At 54.4% G+C, this 21,045-nt stretch overlaps 1 long non-coding RNA gene and 1 other non-coding gene across 2 annotated transcripts; both read right to left on the bottom strand.

Annotated features, from left to right (window-relative positions):
* Window positions 1–8,012: 8,012 nt before the first annotated feature.
* On the bottom strand, window positions 8,013–8,096 carry LOC148217309 (small nucleolar RNA SNORD45). Its single transcript, XR_015801117.1, has one exon. It is a non-coding gene; the product is annotated as a small nucleolar RNA SNORD45 (small nucleolar RNA).
* Window positions 8,097–9,290: 1,194 nt separating this feature from the next.
* Window positions 9,291–10,768, bottom strand: LOC148217308 (uncharacterized). The gene is made up of 2 exons (XR_015801095.1): window positions 10,621–10,768; window positions 9,291–9,634 (listed from the first exon to the last, which is right to left on the bottom strand). It is a non-coding gene; the product is annotated as an uncharacterized LOC148217308 (long non-coding RNA).
* Window positions 10,769–21,045: the final 10,277 nt, after the last annotated feature.

Here is a 21,045-nt window from a genome sequence, read left to right as displayed (position 1 = left end):
CCTCTCTCCGTTCCAGCTCCATCCATACTTCCCCACATTTCATGGTTGCACCAATAGCACCTTTCCACCATCCCATTAGCACCTGGGTTGAGTAAACCCTGACACTGGCACCATCACATCAATCATTGACCCTTCTAATGACACAGTGACTCTGTCATCCTCCATCATCAGCATCCATCATCCATCATCCATCATCCATCTAACATCCATCACCCATCATCCATCATCCATCATCCATCATCCATCATCCATCATCCATCATCCATCATTCATCATCCATCATCCATCATCCATCATCCATCATCCATCATTCATCATCCATCTCATCCATCATCCATCATCCATCATCCATCTCATCCATCATTCCTGCTATGCTCCCCCCCCATCCTACATCCCAGAGTTTAGGAATTGGAAGGAGCTCAGGGTAGGAGTGATGGCAAATGGGTGTTGGATGATGAGGATGGAGGGGTGATGGATCAGTGGATGAGGGGCTCCTGGGTGCCTTGGATGGATTGGTGATGAATACACAGGTGGTCAGATGGGAGCACGTGTGGTTGAACCTGTGGCTGGTTTGTGTCCTGGGTAAGGGTAAGGGTGTTGGGGTGAGGCTTGGGAGGTGAGGGCAATTAAGGGGGTTGGAGAATGAATTTAAGGACTGGCTGAAGGAAAAAGGATGGGTAAAGGATGGAAGAATAATGGATGGAGGATGGATGAATGATGATGATGACGATGACGATGATGAGTGTTGGGGCAGGTGTTTTGACAGATCCAATCGCTTGATTGTTCAGTGATCCAATAAAGGGAGAAGCTGATGAATCAGTTGTAGGAAAAGCCACATTGAAAGCCATGTGGTTGGACTAAGGGCTTGTGGATGATGGATACTGGAATGAATGATCCAGGAGATGAAAGTGTGGATGGATGGATGGATGGATGGATGGATGGATGGATGGATAATGGATGGATGGATGGATGAATGAATGATGGATGAATGCATGGAGGGATGATGGATGATGGATGGATGGATGGATGGATGGATGGATGGATGGATGGATAGATGGATAGATGAATGGATGATGGATGGATGATGGATGGATGATGGATGGATGATGGATGGATGGATGGATGGATGGATGGATGGATGATGGATGGATGGATGATGGATGGATGATGGATGGACAGATGAATGAATGATGGATGAATGCGTGGCTGGATGATGGACGGATGGATGAATGGATGATGGTGGATATTGGAGAAATCAGGATGATGGATAATGTTGATTATGATGATGATGAAGATGGTGGATGATGGCAGATGCTGGTCAGTAAGTCCATGGAAGAGTCAGTGGTTGATTGGATGGGCTGGGGTCATTGGGTGCTCAGTGATGGGTGAGGAGGGAATGGTGAGAAGGGACTGGGAGGAGATGGTGCATGATGGATAATGGATGGTTGGGTGGATGATGGATGGACAAATGGATGGACATACCAATGCCCACACCCGTCAGTGTCCCCTCTCTGTTGTTGCTGCAGCCGACCCTGAGGATCTGCCCTCACCCTCAATGGACACCTCCACTGAGGCCCCCAGAGCTGACGTTCTCCAAAGTGCACATCCCCAAACTGAGGCCCCTCCATCTGAGGCCCCCTTGACACAGGCAGTGCTAGGAGAGCTGAAGGTCTCCAGTGCCAGCCCCAACTCTGTGCAGCTGCAGTGGAACATCCCTGAGGGCTCCTTTGACTCCTTTGTGCTGCAGTACCGGGATGCCCAGGGCCAGCCCCAGGCCCTGCCCATCGATGGCGAGTCCCGCTCGGTGACGGTGCCGGGGCTGTCCCCGTCCCGCCGGTACTGCTTCCACCTCTATGGGCTGAGGGGAGGCAAAAGGAGCGACCACGTCTCCAGTGAGGCCACCACTGGTGAGGGGCTGCGGGGATTCCCCCAGGACCCCTCTGGGAATGGAGCTGGAGTGGGGACAGGGCTGGGAGTGGGGCCCAGGGGCAGCTCGGAGGGCACTGAGGACTTGGGGATTCAGGGGAAAGTGAGAGCAGGGATTGGAGGGGAGTGGAGATTTGAGGGAGTGTAACTCCTGGAGGGACTCTGATCACCTGGGGACTGGGAGGAACTGGGATAAGCTAAGGGGGACAGGTTGGAAATGGGGTCTGGGGTCATGTGGGGCCTGGGTGAAACTGCGTGGAACTGGGGCAAACTGGGGCAAACTGGGGTGGAGCTGAGGACTGGCAAAGACTGGGGGAAAATGGGCACTGGGGAGGATTTGGGGGGTACTGGGGGTGAACTGGGAGGGACTTGGGGAAACTGGAGGAATATGAGGGATTCGTTATTGGGGTGACTGGGAACAGTTTTGGGGGGATTGGGACAGCTCAGGGACCAGGGAGAACAGTGGGATTAGAGGGGGACTGGGAGCAACTGGGGCTGAGGGTACTTGGGAGAACTGGGCAAAACTGGGAGCTGGGGGTAGCCAGAGGACTGGGGGGAACTGGAGATTAGGGGCAATGTAGCACTGGGAGCAACTGGCAGGAGAACTGGGGGAACTGGAGGAATTGGGGACAACTTGGGACAACTGGGGGGTTTGGGAAACTGGGGGAACTGGGCCTGTGAGGAACTGGAGGGAACTGGGGACTGGGGGAACTGGAGGAACTGGGGATAACTGGGAGGTTTGGAGAACTGGGGGAAACAGGAGACTGGGGTGAACTGATGGCAACTGAGGGCTCTGAGGCCTGGGGGTGACTGGGAGGAACTGGAGGGAACTGGGGACTGAAGGGACTGGTGGAGATCGAGGTGAACTGGGAATGGGGGGAAAATTGGAGAATGAGGGGAAACTGAGTCAGGGGTTGAATTGGGGTGGAGTTGGGGACTGGAGAGGACTGGGGGAAACTGGGAAGAACTCAGGGGACTGGGAGGTCCTGGAGGAAACAGGTCTGGCAGGCATTGGGGGAAACTGGGGGCTGAGGGTGACTGGGGGGGTCTTTGGGGGAAAATTTGGGGGAGTTGGGCCATGTCCATCGGGCACGGTGTGAGGGCAGGGCTGGGGGGCCCATGGGAGGGTTTGGGGTGTGAGGGTGGGGGGTTTGGGGTGACCACAGTGATTTTTGGGGTATCAGAAGGGGATTTGGGGCTGCTGTGGATGTCAGCAGTGTGTCCTTCCCCAGGTGGCCCAGGGACCCTGTGGGTGGGCTCGCTGTGACCCCGCAGTGCCCGGCTGCACTGGGATCCCCCCGCGCCCCCCCGATGGCTACGAGCTGGAGTACGGCCCCCCCGGGGGGCCCCAGCAGGTAACGACCCCCCAAAAGGAACCTAAAAACCCCCGGGTGTCCCCCAATATCTGCTTGGGACCCCAGTAACACCTCGGGGTATCCCATTACCCTCCTTTGGTAATGGCACCCCAATATCTCCTTGAGGGACCCCAGTGACCCTCTGGGAACCCCAATACAGCTCTGGGGGACCCCAATACCCCCCTGGGAACGCCAATAACACCTCGGGGTATCCCATTACCCTCCTTTGGTAATGGCACCCCAATACAGCTCTGGGGGACCCCAATAACCCCCTGGGAACCCCAATACCCCCCCTGGGGACCCCGCTGTCCCCATTGGGGTACCCCAAAACCCCCCGTGCCCCCCCAGACCCTGTGGCTGCCCCCCGAGGCGACATCGCAGCAGCTCTGGGGGCTGGAGCCCGCGGGGCGCTATGGGGTGCGGCTGTGGGGCCGAGGGGAACACCCCAAAAGTGCCCCCCTGGAGGCCTCCTTTGACACTCGTGAGTGGGGGGAGCTATGGGGGAGGGAGGGGCACCTGGACCCCCAAAAATGCGGGTAGGGTTATTGGGGGAAGTGGGGGTTATTTGGGGTTATTTGGGTTTTTGGGGTGGTTTTGGGGGTTAATTTGGGATTATTTGGGGTTATTTGGGGGATATTTGGGGTTTATGGAGTGATTGGAGGGTTATTTTGAGGTTTTGGGGGTTATTTGGGGTTTCTGGGGGTTATTTGGGATTTTGGGAGTCATTTGGGGGTTATTTGGGGCCCTTTTTTGGGGGGTCTGTGTCCTTTGAGGGGGGACAGCTGTACCCCTGTGTGCTTTTTTGGGAGATCTGTGTCTTTTGGGGGGACAGCTCCACCCCTGGATCATCTGAGGGGGTCTCAGATCCTGGGGGTGTCACCCAGACCCCCAAATTTCGAATGGAGGCATTGGGGGGTGCCTGTGTCATTTTGGGGAGGGGTCACCCCTGAATTCCCAGAAACTTTTTGGGGTGTCTGAGGTGACCCCAATGCTCCCCCCAGCCCCACTCCCGCACCCCCATCCCCGGGACTGCGCCGAGGAGCAGCGGAACGGGCCGGGACCCTCCCGGGACACCCTCATCTTCCTCGGGGGGGACCCGGCCCGGCCCCTCCGCGTCTTCTGTGACATGGACACGGACGGCGGCGGCTGCCTGGTGCGACTGGGAGCACTGGGAGCACTGGGAGCAATGCTGGGGGGTCCTACAGGGGTTTAGAGGAGGATTTATGGCGTTTGGGGGGGGGGGGGGGGGGAATTAGGGGGTTTGGGGGCATCTGGGGCGTCCTGAGGGGGTTTGGGGGCAACTGGGGGTCCTGCAGGGGGTGTTGGGGAGGTTGAGGGGTGCTGGGGGGCACTGAGAGGGAACTTTGGGATACTGGGAGGGGATGGGGGGCTCTACAGGGTTTATGGGGGGGAAATGAGGGGGTTTGGGGTAATTGGGGGGGTCCCGCAGGGGGTGTTGGAGGGCATTGGAGAGGTTGAGGGGTGCTGGAAAGGCACTGGGAGGGGACTGGGGGGCACTGGGAGGGACTGGAGGGGTTCTCTAGGGTTTATGGGATGGAAACTGGGGTTTGGGGGATCAGAGGGGTTTTGGGGTTTTGGAGGGGGTGGGACTCGTACGCCCGCGGCTTCGGCAACGTCAGCGGCGAATTCTGGCTCGGCCGGGGGGCCCTGGGGATTTTGGGGGGCCCTGGGGATTTTGGGGGGGACCTATAAAAATATCTGGGGGGACTGGGAGGCACTGCCAGGGTTTGGGGGAACTTTGAGGAGAGCCCTGGGGCGGCAGCAGGGGGTACTCGGTGGGACCACAAAATTTGGGGGATCCCCAGGGGTCCGAGAGGGGAACTCGTAGGATCCAGGGGGGGTCCCCACAAATATTCAGATCTGGTTTTGGGGTCCGGGAAGGATTTGAGGGAGGTCTCCAGGAGTTCACTTTTGGGGTCTCCAGGAGTTTGGGGTCTCCCCCAAATATTTAGATCCGGTTTGGGGGTCCGGTAAGGATTTGGGGGGTCTCCAGGAGTTCACGGGGCACTTTTGGGGTCCCCAGCAGTTTGGGGGTCCCCAATATTTCAGATCCGGTTTTGGGGTCCGGGAAGGATTTGCGGGGTCTCCAGGAGTTCATAGGGCACATTTGGATTCCCCAGCAGTTTGGGGGTCCCCAATATTTCAGGGAGAGCATTGGGGGGGACGGGGTATCTCGAGGGGACCCCGCAGGAGTCCTGGGGGTACCGGAGGATTTTTGGGGTGCAGGGAACGAGGCGCTGCACGAGCCGACGGCCGCGACCCCCACGGAGCTGCGCGTGGAGCTGCGGGCCGGTCGCGACTCGGCCTTGGCGATCTATCGCGACTTGGCCGTGGGCAGCGCCCAGGAGCGGTACCGGCTCCGCGTGGGAGCGTTCAGCGGCACCGCCGGGGCCGGGGGCGGTTCCGGGGGGGTTTGGGGTGGAATTTTTGGGAGTCCTGATGGGATTTGGGATCCATGGGGGGTTTGGGGTTCATTGGTTGGCAGGGTCTGTGGGGTCCCTGGTGGGTTTTGGGGTCCCTGGGGGTATTGGGGTTCATTGGTTGGCAGGGGTCTGTGGGGTCCCTGGTAGATTTTGGGGTCCCTGGGGTATTTGGGGAATACTGTGGGGTCCTGATGGGATTTGGGATCCCTGGGGGTTTGGGGTTCATTGGTTGGCAGGGGGCTGTGGGGTCCCTGGTGGGTTTTGGGGTCCCTGGTGGGTTTTGAGAATCTCTGGTGGGTTTTGGGGTCCCTGGGGGTATTGGGGTTTCGGGTGGGTTTTGGTGGCTCCTGCTGAGTTTGGGGGTCCCTGACATGTCCCCCCACAGGAGATGCCCTCTCCTACCACTCGGGCAGCCCCTTCTCCACACGGGACCGGGACTCCCGGGACCCTCGGGACCCCTCGGGCCGCCCCCACCACCCCCCCCACCCCGCGGCCTCCGGGGGAGCCTGGTGGTACCGAAACTGCCACTGTGCCAACCTGAACGGGCTCTACGGGACCCCCGGGACCACCAGGTACCCACCTGGGCCGGGGGGGAGGGCACGGGGTGGGGGATTGGGGGGGTCTGGGGGGATTTCGGGGGGTCTGGGGGGGATTTAAGGGGGTATGGGGAGCTATGGGGGGTATTTGTGGGGTCTGGAGGAGATTTTGGGGGAGTCTGGAGGGGATCTGGGGGTCTTTGCAAGGGGCTTTGGGTATTTTAAGGGGGCTAGGGGAGGTCTAGGGTGGGCTATAGGACTATGGAGGGGTCTGGGGGTGTATGAGGGAATCTTTAGGAGGGTCCATGGGGTTCTCTGAAGGTCCATAGGGGTCTGTGGGAGTCCATAGGGTTCCATAGGGCCCTGTGGAAAAAGGGTCTGTGGGATCTATAGGGCCTGTGTGGTCCTGTAGGGCCTGTGGGGATCTCTGTGGTCTCTGGGGTGTCTATGGGGATCCCTAAGGGTCCATGAGTGCCCATAGGAATCTGGGGGGCGTCTGTGGGGTCTCTATGGGGATTTATGGGGGTCTCTGGAACTCTCCAAAGGTTCTGACCCCCCAGCTCCCCCACAGGGCATCCACTGGTTCCCCTGGAAAGGCTTCAACGTCTCCATCCCCTTCACTGAGATGAAGCTGCGGCCACAGCGTGGCTGAGGGGGCTGGAGGGGGGTCCCAGAGTTTGGGGGGGTCCCCTGGGGGGGTCCCAGATGGGATTTGGGGAGGTTCAAAGGTGAAGCTTTTATGGGTGGGTAATAAAAGCTGATGGTGGCTCTCCTGTCCTGGGGTGAAGCAGCGTCAGGCTGAGGTCAAGGTCATCCCCAGGCTCAAGTGTGGCTCCAAATGGTCCTTGTGGTTCTGGTCCCAGCGTCACTTGGAGTGCTGGACCCCATCCCTCACCGGCCCTGGACATGCTGAGATGTTCCCAGCCTGGCCAACACGAACATTTCCCTGGCAAATGGGAACATTTTGCATCTCGAGGCTCAGCATGGCCTCGTTTGCCTCCCTGGAGATGCACACAGCGATCACAAGAGACAGAAAACCACGAGGCCACCCAGTGGCACAGAGCCCACGCTGAAAGGCTCCTGCCCTGGGATAAGAACGGGGAGAAACCTCGCCCTGATCACTGGCCAAACACACTCCATGGAGGAGAACGACCTGAAGTTATTGCCCAAAAAATCAGAGGACATTGAGAAATAAAATTACAAGCACCTTTCCCCCATCCTTTCTCCTTCCTGAGCTCTCCCTCCTCCCCACACGATGACCATTGTGTCTCCAGGGACACGAAAACGACACCAAAAATAGTTTTATTAAAAACAGAATGTTTAAATTGCAGTAGAAAATAGAGCACCAGAAGCCAAATCTGGACTTTAGATACAAAAGGACCCAGATGAACACGAGGCCCTGGCTCCTTTCCTTTCCCTGCCCACAAACCCATGCCTGGGGAGCTGACAGGAGCCCAGCACAGGCACAGGGAGCCTTCCCAGGGGCTGCACATCCAAAGCCTTGGGAGCGCCTGGGTCACCCCAAACCTCACCTGTGCCACTGGCACCTGCAGCTCTGGGCACTCTCCAAAACGCTGCATCAGACACCGGGCCTGGAATGTCCCGGCTTTAACCACACACCTGCGGGAAGCACAAAACATTGCGGCTTTAGGGCCGGCCTGAGCAGAGCTCCGGGCTCAGAGCCCGGCCCGGGGACTCGATGGCACCGCGGGCAAAAGCTGCGCTGCCGGAGGGAGGGAGGGAGGGATGGCCGGGCCTCAGAGTAATTCTAGAGCTAAAGCGGTGAGAGACATCAGCTCGCCTCAGATAATACATGCCAGCGCTCATCCCGGGCCGGCCAGCGCCTCCTCCTCCTCCTCCTCCCCTTCCTTCCACAGCCCCGGCACCGGCACCCACACAGAGGATCCCCCCCGTTCCCCGCTATCCCCCCCGTTCCCCGCTATCCCCCCCGTTCCCCGCTATCCCCCCAATCCCCGCTATCCCCCCGTTCCCCGCTATCCCCCCGTTCCCCGCTATCCCCCCCCAATCCCCGCTATCCCCCCAATCCCCGCTATCCCCCCGTTCCCCGCTATCCCCCCCAATCCCCGCTATCCCCCCGTTCCCCGCTATCCCCCCGTTCCCCGCTATCCCCCCAATCCCCGCTATCCCCCCCAATCCCCGCTATCCCCCCGTTCCCCGCTATCCCCCCCGTTCCCCGCTATCCCCCCGTTCCCCGCTATCCCCCCGTTCCCCGCTATCCCCCCCCAATCCCCGCTATCCCCCCAATCCCCGCTATCCCCCCAATCCCCGCTATCCCCCCGTTCCCCGCTATCCCCCCGTTCTCCCGGTCCCCGTCCCGCACCCCGCGGCCGCTCCCCAGGATCATCCGCCCGCGCTGCCCCGGGAGGAGGAGCCGCCGCCAGGATCCGCTCCCGGGCCGTGCCCGCCTTGCCCTGGATCCACCCTCATCTCCCCCGCCTCCATCCCCATCCCCCTCCACTCTCGGGGCATCCTTCTCCACCCCAGCCGGCTCCATCCCCTCTGCCTCCATCCTGGGACCATCCATAAAAGATCCGTGTTAATCACAAAAGCATTGGGGCTTGTATAAACCAGAATACTAAGCTCTGAAGTGAAGCATGGACACTAGATAAAAGAAATGATATGATTAAATAGTTCTGTTTAAAATCACCTTGTTATATTATGCTATGTTATGTTTTCCAAGTAAGTTGCATGGACTACCAGCTTGCAATATCAGTCTTCCCGATAGCCCTTCCTGCCTTTGTTTGATCAGTGCTGCCAATCTCAAGGAGCAGACTTCCAGATTTCACTGGTGGTTATCTACAAGGACCAGACGGTTATCTGTGAGACTGACTGTCTCCGGAGAGTTTGTGAATTGGGATAAGGACGTTTATTCGACCACCACTGCTTACCTGGTGTTATGAATGATGTTCTATTTTTCCAATTTATCAAGCAACAAGATTAAATTTAATAGTAAATTTTTAAATAGTAACAAAATGAATACAATCAAAGTATTGGAGATGACAATTAAATTATTGGAGATGAAACAATCAAAGAGCATATATTTGAGAATATACAAAATTTGGCAGTAAGTAATTCAGTATAATTGAGGTTCGTATAAAGCATAAGCAAAACTGACCGGGGGTACAGGGAGTGGCTCCCATTCCTCACGTACCAAAGCATCCAGGCTAACAATCCCACTTATATACTGTAGGCTACAGACGGTTCTAGAAAACTCCTCCTAGTTTCTATTCCTAAAATCTCCGTCACTGTGTGTACGGTGCATGCTCTATAATGGGTTAGGGGGTCTCTCATCCTTTTGAGGGTCTTATTTCCGATGAAGGCTCATCGTCTTCATCAGTGACCGAGGTGTGACCTGCAGGTAGCTCAGGTGCACTGTGTGACTGAGCAGATGTTTTCCATAACAAGACTTTAATTGAGTCCCATGCTTGGAATCATCCCATTTTGGCCCATTTCAAGGTCAAAACTTTCTATTTCTAGATGCTGCTTGTCAGACCTACGTCCTTCTACTATTCTTGTTTGACTTTCTTCCAACCTCTTTCTTCGACTCCCAACATCTGGAAGATGTCCTGTGTCCTGTCTCACCCATTTCCCCCCTCACTCTGTAACAATTGCCTTCTATTGATCTAAATACAATTTTGTTAATATAGTTACAATTTAATTAGCACGAATCACATTTATCACACTGGGAACAGTGTTGGGAAGACTGGGGGACACTGAGGCATACTATGCATGACACTGGGGGGAACTGGAAGGGAATAGGAATGAACTCAAGTGTACAAGGAGGGCTGGAGGGGCACTGGGGTTGTACTGGGCTGTCCTGGGGATGAACTGGGCTGTACTGGGAGGGACTGGAGGGGTTGAATGGGCTCCTCCCGCCTCTGCCCATCGTTGCCTGCAAACAATCAGCGCCGGGGATCGAGGCTTAGGGGGGCTGCCTGGTGTCAGCGCCATCTTTTCTTTTTGCCTATAACTCCCATCATGCCCCGCGGACCGATAGAACCCCATTGGAGCTGGGACTACAACGCCCGTCATGCCCCACGCCCCACAGAACCCCGGTATCCGTCCCCACATGTCCCTTAAGTGTCCCCCAGATCCTCCACGATTCTGAAGTGCCTCCACAGCACCCATTCGGGACCCCCTAAAAGCATCCCCTGACCCCCTGAATGCTCCCAACCCCACACATTCCCGTTACAGTCATTTCTGGGAATTCATCTCCTCTCATCCCCGGCGGCTTCTGAGTTTCACATTACATAATCTGGCACCTAAAACTCCTGCCCTTCCCTGCGCCCTAAAAAGCCCGGTTAGAGCTCCCCAGGTTCCCCCAGAGTGCTCCCGAACCGTTCACGTTCTCTCCTGAAGACCTCAAATCGCGGCTCGGACGCAAAAGTGTCCCCGAAATGCCTTCCTGGGCCCCCAAATACCGAGCTACTTCCGGGACTACAGCTCCCATCATGCTCCGCAGTTCCCGTGGCGTGCCATTGCAGCCGTTACGTCATCTCCGGTCATGCCCCATGCCTCACCGAGACACTTTGGAGCTGCGCCTACAACTCCCATGGTGCTCCACAGCTCCATTGAACCGTGTTATACCTGTGCCTACAACTCCCATGAATCCCCGCGGCCCAGAGAGCCCCGTTAGAGCCTCCCAAGTGGCCGCCCGGATCCCGAAGTGTCCATCAGAATCCCTCAGTGCCGCATCGAATTCCCACCCGGCTCCCCCAGAGTGGCCCCTTTTACCCTGTCTGAGAAAATGATTAAAAAAAACAGCACTAAAGGAGTAAAAATAGGACTTATAAACATAAAGAGGGAGGAATCAATACCCAATAGTGGTCAATTGACAAATTAATTAATGATGGGAATAGTGTTACTTAGAACCAATGAGCAAAATCTTTTTTGCTTGCTAAAAATGTATAGATTTTTTTACATAAATATAGAAGTAAGAAAAATATAGAACAGTATTAGTATAAACAAAATACTATTACTAAAATTTTATTAATAGGTACCTTTTAATTCCAAGTAAAATTTAATAATTTTTATTTTAATGTTTTGACTCAGTCCCAGGTGGGCAATGTCTGACATGGTGAGGCTGGGGGTGAGGAGCAGGTTGTCCAAACAGGATCAGGCTCACTCTTCTACACGCCCAGACCTCCTAAGGAGACATTCAGCATCAAGATCACCTGGCGAATGCTTCTATCACCTCTACAATGAACTGAAAAATAAAAAAATACTCAACTGAATAAAAACAAAAATCATGAGGTGCACTTCCAAATTTTCCTCCTTAACTGAACTCCAAACTGACTCCAAGCAGCTGCACAAGCCCTGCAGACTTGAAAACAATTGAAGGAAGACAAAGAGATCCTGAGAGCTTTCTGTATTTTAATCACCTCCACAGTGGATTTGGGGCTGAGCCCAGGAGCCTCAGGCACTGAGAGAAGGTTGAAGAAGCTGCTCCAGGAGTCAGAAGCAAAACTCCAAGTCCCTTGGAGCATCAGTGGCCCCACTGAGGGCAGGGAGTGCCAAAGGCTCCCCAGGGAGTGGTGAGAGCAGATCCTTGAGGGCAGGATTGCAGGAGCCCGAGGCTGTGAGCAGGGAACTGCAATGCTGAGCAAGGCCTGGGCTGGGTGGAGGAAGCAGAAAGGCCAAGGCCTGAGCCCAGGCCTGGCCCAGCAGGGCCTGTCCCTCACGGGGGGCTCGGGGCTGTTGCTGGGGCAGTGGGATGGCAGGGGCAGCAAGGACAAATGTCATCAAGCTGCCAGCCCTGGCAGCCTCCTGAGGGAGGGCCGAGGCAGAAGCAAAGTGCAGCCCCTGCCAGGAAAGTTCCTTCTGTGGGGCTGCAGAGGCCCTGCCCGAGCCCAGGGCACAAAGGCCTGGGTGCCTCTGGCCCTGCCAGCCCTGCCCAGCCCTTGGCCATCTCTCCTGCAGGCTGTGCCCCCTGTGCGTGCTGCTCCTGTGCCCTGGCCGGCTGCACACGCCCATCTCGCTGTCCCCCCCAGCATTTCTCAGCCCAGCATTGCTGTGCCCTCCCTGGGCTCCCTGCACCCAGCGCTGCCGGCTCCTGGCACACAGAGCCATGGCCTGGCCCAGCCTCACGCTGGGACACCTCGGGCACCAACATTCCTATTTTAAAGGGTTTATTTTATTATTGTTTTTCTTTAGAGCAGAGGTGATTCCAGCATTCTGTGATTGATATTGATCCAAGATCTCTCCTCAGGAGGTCTGGCCTGCTCACAGAAGCTGTGCCTTGAGGTCTGACCCAGTGTGGACAACCTTGCTCCACATTCCCCAACCCCTCCTGTCTGTCCTCACTTACCTGGGACCTGCTTTGCTTGGAGAACTGCTTGCACTCAGGAAATTGTTTGGTTTGGGTTTTTTTTTAAGCAATCAAGAACTCCTTATTTTCTATATTGAAAACAGACACACTCCTCAGGTGTGTGCCAGGCCAAGGTACCACCAAGGAGTTTCCCCTTCATCCAAGGCAGAACCCTGCATGGAAGGTTTGAGAGCTTTGCACTCCTTGGTTCCCTGAGGACTTGCAGTGTCACAAAGGCCCCTTGGTTCCATGAGGTTCTGCACTGTCACAATGGAGATTTGGGTCCATGGGGTCCCACGGTGTCACAATGCTCTTTTTGGTTCCATGAGGCCTTGATCTGTCTCAATGGACTTTTGGTTCCATGAGGTTCATTGGTGTCACCATGGTCTCCTTGGTACCAGGAGCCATCACAATGTCACCACAGACCCTTGGTTCCATGAGGTTCCTGCAGCAGGACTTCCCCTATGGCCCAGCAGAGCTCATCTCTTCTGTCCATCAGCTGGGGCCATCACTCAGGGCATCTTCCCCCTCTCAGGAATTGCTGAGATAACCCAGGCCCCACATCTGTCCTGTCCTGAGTTCTCCCTGGTGCCAGGGAGGTGGAATTCCCAGCTGACCATGAACATCTGGCCTTGAGAGCAGCCTGAAGGGAGATGAGCCTTGAATTTCTGAGTGACACACACTTCACTTTACAAACTAGAAAAGCTACACAGAACTTTCACCAAGCAGAAATCTTCTGCATAGTCCCTGCAAACAGGTAGGGCTTCTCTCCCAAGTCTGGATGCATCTTTGTGGTTCCTTTTCTGGGAGCTGAGTGAAAGGGCTCCATGTGTACTCCCTCATCAGTTTGGTGCTAAGTTACATTGACTCCTGATCTCTGCTATTCCTTCACTAGCTGTAATATAGGGAACTTTATTGTGCACGGTGTTTGTATCTACCTGGGCTTCTTTTGTTTATCCTGTGCAGTAAGTATTCCAGTTAAAGTGTCTTGTCTGTTAATCTTGAGTCCATTCAGTAAATAATTCATTTTATAATAGACCTCATCAGCCATTCTAAAGAACTTGTCAGTAAGAGCAATTTGGTGTGCAGGTCGCCTGAAACAGAGTTACTGCCAGAAACCTGAGCATAAGGCAGGACTTGTCTAAGCTTTCACTCCATTCAAAACATATTTCAATTAAAGACAAAAACAGAGAATATCTTTTTTTCTTATTTTTATTTTCTTTTTTATACACTGATATCAGCAATCTCTATCTGATATTGATCCCCAGCCCCTCCTAATGTAGTATGAATAGACATGAAAATCAAGACCCTTTATGGCTGACAATCAGTCACACTCTGTCCCTACCCCCACCCCACCATTTCCCCCATCCAAGCCCTGGCACTCAGAGCAGCCTTGTGCAAATCTGAGCTCCCTCCCCTCCACGCTGTGCCTGCAGCTTTCAGCTCCTTGGCACCAACTCCCACCTGCTTTCCTTGGAGAAGGAGCTGCCTGAGACACAGAGGGATGTTCATTTCTTGCCAGCAAACAAAACCCAAGGCAGGCACAGCTCCATAAAAAACAGAAGTCCAGGCCAAGGAGTGCTGGGCATTGGAGTCACATCCAGGGGTGTCCCCAGGGCTCAGGATTGGGGCCAGGGCAGTGAAATCTCTTTCTTGCTGATCTGGACAAGGCCATGGAGGGCACCCTGAGTCAGTGTCCAGGTGAGGCCAAGCTGGGTGGGAGTGTGGCTGTGCTGCAGGGCAGGAAGCTCTGCAGAGGGATCTGGACAGGCTGGAGCCATGGGCCCAGGACAATTGGATGAGGTTCAGCAAGGCCAAGGGCTGGCTCCTGCCCTGGGCTCACAACCACCCCAAATCCCTGGCTCTGCCCTTTCCTGATCCCCACTGCCTCATCAGGTTTGTGTCCTTTGGGGGTCAGGAACTGGTAGGACTTGAAAGGCAGTGAAAGGTTTCTCTCCATTGCTAACATAAAAATGTAAACATCATAAAATTTAATAAAGGTTGAAACTCTTCCCTGAACAATGCTGGACATCCCAGCAGCATCTGACACAGCCACCATCCACAGAGGATTTCCGTAGAAAATCGATTTTAGGCACAGGTGATGATATAAACACAATCAAATTGTTGCATCAGGATGCTCTGCCTGGAGTGTGGCTAAAAAACATGAAAAATGTTCCATTTATAAAGCTTTCAGTGATAGATAGAGAAAGGGAAGTCAAGCTGCTTTTGGTGTTGAGGAAATGCTGAAACCAGCCTGATTCATTTAAATTCCTCCTGTCCTTGCTGACATGAGGAGCCCCTCAGCCTTCCCTGCTCCAGGCTGGACAAGCCCAGCTCCCTCAGCCTCTCCTCACAGCCAAAGGGCTCCAGCCCCACCTTGGAGGCCCTTCCCTCACCCTGCTCCAGCTGCCAGACATCTTTCCTGCCCTGGGGAACCCAAACCAGGCCCCAGTGACCTGGATAATCCACGGCCTTGATGTCCTGGTCACACAGCCCTGGCCCCTTGTCCCCGTGTCAGGCTCTGGGGTTGATTTGTGGAACATCCTTGGGGGAGGCTGTGGCTCCAGGTGGAGCAGGGGGATCCCGGGGGACAGGGGACCCTGCTGGGCATGAACAGCATTGGACTTGTCTGGGGAAACTGTGAGTGGGGACTGGGGCAGAGTGACCTCACACAGCCCTGCTGTGATGTCACACAGCCCTGCTGTGATGTCACAGTCAGCTCTGTGATGTCACACAGCCAGCCTATGATGTCATAGCTGTTCAATGACCTCTCATAACCCAGTCTATGATGCCATAAGCCACTCTGTGACCTCATGTTCCCACATGATAAATTGCCCATCCCAGCTGAGCTAACACAATTCCTGTTCTCCAAAACCACTGGCCTCTGGAACCTGCACAATACCCGTTGTGTGAGAAGGAGAACTGGAAGTTCCCCAGCCTCAGTGTCCTGGCAGCTCAGCCAGGCTGAACTGGAACATTGGGGTCCACGACCACCAGGGACCAGCAGAGAGACCCCCAGGACAGAAGAACCCATGGGTAAAGGGGAGGGGAAATATGTTAATGATTGTGGGCAAATGATTATCATTTGTGTGTTTAGTCCAGGACAATCAATGAATAAGTCTGCAAAATACAGAATATAAACAGAAACTTTCCTGTACTCAGCATGCACGGCTTTGGGAGGAGCTGTCCCCCTGTGTATCCAGCCAAATAAAGAATGCTGCTTTTTAATGCTACATTGGTGTTAAGGAGTTGTTTATTTTGCTGAATTTTTGGTAACACTGGCACTCCCAAGGGAAGCTCTGTCTCCTGCTGTTCACAAACAGAGAAGGGCTGGTGGGAGATGTGGTGGTCAGAAGCTGCCTGGGGTAGAGTGACCATGAAATAATCGAGTTTTCAATATTCTGTGAGAGAAAGAGGGGCATCAACAAAACTTCTACACTGGATTTATGGAGAGTAGACTGGCCTTTTCAGGATGAAGATTTGGGGATAACTGAATCAGGTACTGATTTTTTTAGGGGAAGCTGCCCTTAAAAACAAAGGAATGGACAGATCCAAGGGATCCAAGGATGGACACACTTCGAGAAATAAATCTTGAAGGAGCAGGAGCAGCCTGTATCTCTGTGCCAAAAGTGAGCTAGCGAGGAAAAAATGACTGATCTGGCTGGGCATGGAGCTTTTTCCAGAAACTCAAGGAAAAAAGAAGGTGCATCACCTTTTGACCAAGGGGCAGGTAACTCAGGAAATATTAATGGATGTTGTTAAATCATGCAGAAAGAAAAGTTGGGAGGTGAAACCTCAATTAGGACTTAACCTGACCCGTTCTGTGAAGGATAACAGAAATCATTTTCTCAATACATTAATAGCCAAAGTAGGAGTACGGAGAACCTTTATTCCATCGTAGGGTGGATATGGTTAACAAAGATGAGGAAAAAGCCAAGGTACTCAACCCATGCTTTGCCTCAGTTTTCAACAAAAACACAAGATGTCCTCAAGACAAGTGTTCTCCTGAGCTGGTAGATGGGGACAGGGAGCAGAACAGACCCCTGTAATCCAGGAGGAAGCAGCTGGGGACCTGCTGAGCCACTCAGATGCTCACAGGTGTCTCTGGGAACAGATGGGATCCATCCTAGGGGGATGAGGGAGCTGCTGGATGAGCTCCCCAAGCTGCTCTCCATCATTTCTCATCAGTGCTGGCTCAGCAGGGAGGTGCCAGAGGACTGGAGGTGCCAATGTGAGCCCATGCCCAAGAAGGGCTGGAAGGAGGATGTGGGGAAGTGCAGGCCTGTCAGCCTGACCTGGGTGCCTGGTGAGGTGATGGAACAGATCACCTTGAGTGCCATCACAGGGCACCTCCAGGATGGCTGAGGGATCAGAGGCAGCCAGCGTGGATTTCAATATCTGCATTGATGATCTGGATGAGGGCATTGAGTGCACCATCAGCAAATGTGCAGATGGCACCAAGCTGGGTGTGAGTGTGGATGTGCTGGAGGGTAGGAGGGCTCTGCAAAGGGACCTGGACAGGCTGGATCCAGGGCCCAAATCCAACAAGGTGAGGTTTAACCAGACCAAGTGCTGGGTCCTGAACTTTGGCCACAACAACCCCTGCAGTGCTCCAGGCTGGGGACAGAGTGGCTGGACAGCAGCCAGGCAGAAAGGGACCTGGGGGCACTGATGGACAGCAGGCTGGACATGAGGCAGCAGAGTGCCCAGGTGGCCAAGAAGGCCAATGGCTCCTGGCCTGGATCAGGAATGGTGTGGCCAGCAGGAGCAGGGCAGTGATTGTTCCCCTGTGCTCAGCACTGCTTGGGCAGCACCTCGAGTGCTGTGTCCAGTTCTGGGTCCCCAATTTAGGAGGGACATGGAGGGGCTGGAGTGTGTGCAGAGAAGGGGAACAAGGCTGGTGAGGGGTCTGGAACACAAGTGCTGTGAGGTGGTGCTGAGGGAGCTGGGGATGTTTATCCTGGATAAAAGGAGGATTTGGGATCACCTTATGACTACAACTCCCTTAAAAGTGGTTTTAGTCAGGTGGGAGTTGGTCTCCTTCAGGCAACAATGACAGAATGAGAGGACACAGTTTTAAGCTGCGCCAAGAGAAATATAGGTTGGATATTAGGAAAGTATTTTTTACAGAAAGGGTGATGAAGTACTGGAATGATCTGCCCAGAGGGGTTGATGGAGTCACCATCTGGATGTGTTTAAAAACAGACTGGATATGGCACTCAGTGCCATGGTCTAGTTGAAGTGTTAAGGCAGGGATTGGACTTGATGATCTTGAAGGACTCTTCGAACCCAGTGTTTCTGTGAATTCTCTGAGTCTGAATTCTGTGTATGTAATGGAATCATGGAGAACACTGTGACACAATATGATGTCATAGAATCAAGGGGCCATTGTGACACTGTGGGGCCTTGTGGGACCAAGGGACAGTTGTGGTACCTTGGAAATTGTGGCAACTGTGTCACCATGGAACCAAGGATTCCATTCTGACACTACAGGACACCATAGAGCTCAGGATTCATGTCATAGCATGGGACACATGGAACCAAGGGGCCATTGTGACACTGTGGGGCCACATGGAATTACAGAGACCTTTGTGACCCTGAAGGGCTTCATGGAATGAAGGGGCTGTTCTGACACTGTGTGCCCTCATGGGACCAAGGAGAGAATTGGAACACTAAGGAACATAATGGAGTTGCTGCAAATGATACAACTTTAAATTTTTTAATGTAACTTCAGTCAGGATTTATGTTCACCTTTGCCCAGGGGGAGGGGAATTAAAGTTTCTCTTCAAAAGACTCGGTTCACCAGGGTTGGATGAGGCCTGATGAGTTTAACATCTACAGATTGGGAGTAGCCAGAAGATACACAGGAGGTAAATGAACATTAATAAACATCACCCCCAGTGTGCTTGGAGACACCAGGTGTGGAAAAATATTGGTAAGAGAATCAAAGAATGAGGGCCTAATTGACATCAAAGGCAAAGGGATCAACAACCAACAGCCAATCGAATACTAAGAATTGTGTCATTTAAGATCAATGAACATTAATTTCTTTGAGTATTGTCTGTATAAGTATGTGAAAAACCTAGTAAAGAACCATGTGTGATGGAATGATTTTCACTGCACGACCCAGATATGTGTGGGTGGAATGATTTCTATTGCTGGCTACAATATTATCCCGGACAGAAGAAATTAATGCCTAAATCCTCTAACACTGAGAAGATGTTGTTGGAGGGTTTCCGTTTTTCATGCAGTTTCAGTGTCAGTCCCACTGAGGTCCATCACCAACACAGGCTCCTCCTGGACTCCTTGGAGGACAGAATTGGAGGCCATGATTGCCCAAAGCTCTCAGAGACTGAGAGGCAAAAGCAAAACCCAAAGTCCTCTGAAAAACCTGCAGTCCCTGGGAGCATGAAGGAGCCCCCAGGGCCATTCCTGACCAAGGCTCCCCAGGGACTCGTCCCAGCAGATCCCTGAGGCCACTGGGATGTGGGGGGATGCTGAGGGCAGGACAAGGGGTGCCAGTGGCCAGCCTTGCTGGGGCTGTGCCAGGAGGCCCCAGTGGCTCAGGACAAGGTGTCTCCTCATGGCCCTTGGTGGCACAGACCCTGCTGTGCCCCAGGGCACCAAGACTTGGCTTCTCCTGGGCACTGCCAGCCCTGCCAGGGCCCTTGGCCATGTCCAGCCCAGCTTGTCCTGCACTGTCCCACAGCTGCTGCTGTGTCCCTGCAGGCTGCACACTCCCATCTCGCTGCCCCTGCCTCTGCCCTGCCATTGCCAGCCCTGCCCTGACCTCTGCCCACCCTCACCCTCTGTGCCTTGGGACACACACACATGCACTGAGCTCATCCTCCTCCTCCTGGCTGCTTCTCCTGCCACAGCACTGCCCTGGGAGTGTTCATTCCTCACTGGAGCTGCTATGTTTGTACTGGTGCATTTGATAGCTCTGCTTCTGCCTCTCTGTCAATTCTGTCTTCAAAGAGCTCTCCAAGGAAAAGATTCATTGAATGGTGGAATAACAGAGGTGGGAAGAGCCCCCTGAGCCCCCTTGGCCTGGGTGTGGCTGGGATGGAGTTCCCTTTGCCCAGAGCAGCCCCTGTCCTGCTGTGCTTGGCTCTCGTGGCTGGAGTGGGTTTGGTCCCAGCCTGAGGCTTTGGCTGCTCCTGAGCAGGGCTGGCCCCACATGAGGCATCTCTGCAACCCCCCAACCAATGGGCTGGGGGTGGGCAAGCGTTCCTGGGGACACAGAGATGGGACAGCTGGGCTGGACTGACCCAAGGGATCTTCCATTCCATGGGATGTCCTGATCAGCAGGGGAATGAAGGTGACAAGAAGGTCTCTGGATTTGCTCTATTAGTACATTTGTCTCCCAAAGTAAACACTACATGTGCTGAATTTTGGTGCTGAATTCTTGTCTGCCCATGATTTTTCTTGATTCTGCATTTGGCCTTTGATTTTTACTTCCCCACCCCAACCATTAATCTCTTTTTATGCTGACCCACAATATTTTCACTTTATTTTCCCCTATTTTCTGAGTAAGGTGGGCCAGTGACAGAGACAATTGGCTGTCACTTGATGCCCAGAGAGGTTTAACCAGAGTCATCTTGCCCAGCTCTGCTCTTATGGGCACCCCCAGCAATGTCAGGGCTCTGTCAGGTGCCCAGTCCTGAGCTGGGCTCATGCCCTGCTCACAGCCCCAGGGGTGTCCAGGGACACGAGTCCGTCCCTGGCAAACACACACACACAGAGTTCATTGCAGCACGGGCAGGGGCTCCCTGGGCTCTGCTGCCACTGCCAGAGCCTGGCAGGGACCTCAGCCCTGCGGGTGTCACCCTGCCCTGCCCCTGACCAAGGTGCCCCACGGCCAGAGGGATGGACACAGGGAGCTCTGGGCACAGGAGCTCATCCCAGCCCTGCATCCAGGGGTTGCCGGGGGATGTTACTCTCTGGAAACTCCAGGAACAGCTGCAGGTGTTTGTGTCACTGGGTTTATGTCCCCTCACACACACACAGGATGTTCAGGGCTGTGCAATGTCCCTGCACTGCAAACACAGACTCCTGATCCGGTCACTTGATGTCCCTCCACACAGAGAAGAACAACCTCTGTGCCCTGGGGTGAGAGGCCACTGCTGGGAGCGGCGCTGGCTTTGCAAGGGCACTGCTGGGACAGCCCCACCCTGAACACTGCCACACTTCTGCTGGTCACTGCTGCTCTCTTCTCCAGGGCGCTGTGTTGGGAACACCCTTGAGAGCAAACTGGGAAGGAGATTGAAGCTTTCATCCCTGCACTGGGGAGATGCCCCTGCATGATGGAAATGCTGCTGCAGAGCCCAGCTCTGTCCCAGCAGTGCCCAAAGCCTGTCCCTGCCTGCAGTCCCTGGACAGTCACACAGCAGGACAGGAACTGAGCTGAGAGAGCCTTGAGGCCTTAAACCAGCACAGGGGCTCTGAAGGGGAGT

This window comes from Sturnus vulgaris, unplaced genomic scaffold, assembly GCF_052056855.1.
Source record: "Sturnus vulgaris isolate bStuVul1 unplaced genomic scaffold, bStuVul1.hap1 Scaffold_87, whole genome shotgun sequence".
NCBI lineage: Eukaryota > Metazoa > Chordata > Aves > Passeriformes > Sturnidae > Sturnus > Sturnus vulgaris.
This window is presented reverse-complemented; position numbering and strand designations above follow the sequence as displayed.